Below are 3,937 nucleotides of genomic sequence, written 5' to 3' on the forward strand. Positions count from 1 at the left end.
GACCACAACCTTGCCCCTTGTCAGCTCTACTATACACCTGGGAATTCTGCTCATTCACATAGGCTTATAGGACCATTGTCTGCCAACCCTATATATGTTCTTGGATACACTCCCCCAAAAAATAGGAATAATCTTGCTCAGGAGTATGATGGACTAAAAAGAAAAATTTTCTTTTTTAGCTTTTGTTCTAAACTTTTACCCAACAATGCCTTGTCTGGAATATATTCATCTTCCTATAGTCACAGTTCAGAAAGCTACACTGGCTGTTCACTTGGTTACCTATGTTGTTGTTGTTAATGTGCCGTCGAGTCGGCCCCGACTCATAGCGACGCCTCCTTGGGTTGCCAAGGCAGTATCATTATGGAAGTAGATTTCCCAGCCTTCCTTCCAAGGAGTGGCTGGTGGGTTTGAACCACCACCTTTCTGGTTAGCAGTCACGTGCCTTAGGCACTATGCTAACAAACTCCTTATTTACCTATAGGAAATATTTAACTATCTGTGTACCACTGATGGAAGAATAACAATTAATTATTATTTAAATCTAAATTATTCAAGTTATTTAAATAATTATTTAATTAATGAGCCTCCATTCTCACTGCTCTTGATCCTCTGTCATTTTGATTATTTTATTCTCTAATTTGCTCAATCTTTTGCCTGGTTAAGTGTTATTAAATCTTTGCATTGTCTTTCTCATTTTAGTTATTGTGTTTTACTTGTAATTTTTCTGTTTGGTTTCTTTTTATTCCTTTTGTTAGCTCCTCAGTTTGCTCTTGCATTTTTTTTTAATTTAGTTCTTTTAGATCTTTTTAATGTTTTCCCATAATACTTCAGTTTAATGTTGTTGTATTATATTTTCCTATTTTGTAATTATTTGGTCTTCCATAGATACACTTTCACTCCGTTCATCATGTGTATTTGGATGGGCCATCATTTCTCTTTTCTTTATGTTGTGGCATTGGAATTTTAGCGGGTGTTACCTTCCCAGTCCTTGGAAGGAAGATTGGGCAACTTACTTCCTTAGGAAAACTGCCTCAGAAATCCAAGGAGGAGTTGCTATGAGTCGTATCCAACGCCATGACAATGAGTTTGGTTTTGTTTTGGTACCTTGCTGGATTCAGAAGAGGACATGGAAAGAGAAATATCATTGCTGATGTTGGATAAATTTTAGCTGAAAGCAAAGAATACCAGAGAGATATCTACCTGTGTTTTGACTGTGCAAAGGCCTTTGACTGTGTGGATCATAACAAATTATGGATAATGTTGAGAAGAATGGGAATTGTAGGACATTAATTGTCCTTAGGAGGAGCCTGTACATAGTCCAAGAGGCTGTCGTTCAGACAGAACAAGGGGATACTGCATGGTTTAAAATCAGGAAGGGTGTATGCCAGGGTTGTATCCTTTCAACATAGTGAGCTGAGCACATAATCTGAGGAGCTGGACTATATGAAGAAGAATGCAGCATCATTGGAGGAAGAACCATTAAAACCTGTGATATGCATATGAACAACCTTGCTTGCTGAAAGTGAAAAGGACTTGAAGTACTTACTAATGAAGACCAAAGACTACAGTTCTTCAGTATCAATTACAACTCAACATATAAATAAAACAAAAATCCTTACAACTGTGCCAATAAGCACCATCACACTACATGGAAAAACTAAGTTGTCAGAGATTTCATTTTACTTGGATCCACAATCAACACGTAGGGAAGCAGTAGTCAAGGAAATCAGACATTGTATTGCACTTGGAAAATCTCCTACAAAAGATCTCTATAAAGTGTTAAGAAGCAAAGATGTCACTTTGAAGACTCAGGTGTGCCTAACCCAAGCCATGGTATTTTCAGTTACCTCGTATGCATGTGAAAGCTGGACAATAAATAAAGAAAACCAAAGAAGAGATGAGGTCTTTGAATTGTGATGTTGTTGGAGAATACTGAAAATACCATGGACTGCCAGAATGAACAAATCTCTCCTAGAAGAATTGCAGCCAGAATGCTCCTTGAAAGTGGGAAGTGAGAAGGCCAGACTGTGTCTCACCTACTTTGGTCATGTTGTGAGAAAGAAGGGACATTCCCTGGAGAAGGTTATCACGCTTGGTAAAATAGAGGGTCAGTGATGAAGGGGAAGACCCTCACAGAGATGAATTGGCACAATGGCTGCAACAGTGGGCTCATGCATAGCAAGAATTTTGACGCTGGCGCAGGACCAGGCAATGTTTCCTACTACATAGGATCGCTATGAGTCGGAACCATTCAATGGCACCTAACAGCAACAACAGCTTTCTAATTTTTCCCCAGTATTTGGTTTTTTTGGCCACACTACTTAATGCATGAAATTCTTATGTGGGTAGAGTCTTTGATTTCCTCTCCTTCTTTCTCCCTGACTGAATTAGGATTTGGAAGTTCCAAATCTTAGTTTTCACTTTTGCATGTCTTCCAAACATGCTTGATAGTCTGTCTGTCAGTGAGTATCACCACTCAAGCAAGGTACCGCACACTCATTAGTCTGTTCACCAGGAGGGCACAGTCCTTTCTGGTTATTGCTCCCTTCCCTTTTCTGTTCCTGGAACCATATTTTTGCTTGGACCACCCACACCCAGCAAACCCCCTTTAGGGCTGAGTGTTGCCGTTGCCCAAAGCTTTCTTCCTGTTTTGTGGGGGCTGCTTATATCTGGGCTGACATTCAGGGGAATTACAGGGACACATTTCCTTCCCTTCATGGGGAGGAGTGGCTAGTACTCCCCAGAACAACCTGAGAGCAATCTGTTTTGTTGAATTCAGAGCCCAGAGGTACTATGGTGGTTAAGAGAACCGTCTACATAGTTGACCCTCTTCCTGGATCCACTATAGGAATTTGTATCATTCTACTAGTTGACAGTTACCAGGTGCAGGAAGATTTTATCATACTCTAAATGCAGTCACAGGTAGGCCTGCCTTGTTGCTATAAGAGTCCAATCTGTAGTACATTGGCTGGGAGTATTGGCAGGCAGGTGGAGTGCTGACTATGGGAACAGACTCCATTGCAAGGTGTCTCTGTAGTAGTTCACAGCAGCCATGAAGTTCACAGAGTCTAGGATGCAGAAGACACTCCAAATGGATGCCAGAGAGCTCTGCCTTGTTGCTAGCAGAGTCCCCACTGTATATGTTGTCTGTGGGTATAGTCCCTACTCATGATGCCTGCCTAGCATGTAGCAGCCTCAGTCAGCAGTCTTCAGTGCTGACCACAGAGGGGAGCACTCACTCACTGCTATCTAGTCGTTTCCAACTCAGTGACTCCACCTTGGGTTTCCGAGGAGGTATTTCTATGGGAGTAGATTGCCCAGTCTTTCTTTCAAAAAGTGGCTGGTGGGTTTGAACTGCCAGCCTTTTGGTTAGCAGTCAAATAAATGCCTTAGGCACTATGCCATCAGAGCGCCCACAGAGGGGAGCAAACAGACCCAAACTGTTACCTAGGCAGGTCTATCTTGTTAGTTTCAGAGTTCTGTTAGGAAGTGTGGAAGGGAGGCAGGTAGATTATTCACTATGGGAGCAGACTCCATTGCAGCAGCATTCTGTGGCAATTTGCAGCGGGCTTGTTGCTGTCTGGTGACTGAGATGTTGGCCCACTCCAAATGGACCCCCTGAGAGGTCTACCTTGTTGATTTTAGAGTGGAATCTTTGGGTTCTATCTCTTTACAGTCAGAATGTGTGATGATTAGGGAAGCAACCTCTTTTCCTGGGGCTGCTTCACCACTTTACAGCAGCTAGCGGAAGCCAGAGAGAAAGCAGTCAGCTGAAGGGATTAGGAGAGGAGAGGCAACTCAGGCCCGCCCAGAGTAGCAGGCCGGAAGAGCAGGAGAAAGGGGATAAAAAGCCAGGAACCCGAACAGAGGAGCAGTCAGCCCCAGGGACAACTCAGGGATGCACAAAACAGCAGGGCAGAAGAGCAGGAGAAAGGGG

Source organism: Orycteropus afer, unplaced genomic scaffold, assembly GCF_000298275.1.
Source record: "Orycteropus afer afer isolate SDZICR_OR568_19922 unplaced genomic scaffold, OryAfe1.0 scaffold00827, whole genome shotgun sequence".
In the NCBI taxonomy this organism is placed as follows: Eukaryota; Metazoa; Chordata; class Mammalia; order Tubulidentata; family Orycteropodidae; genus Orycteropus; species Orycteropus afer.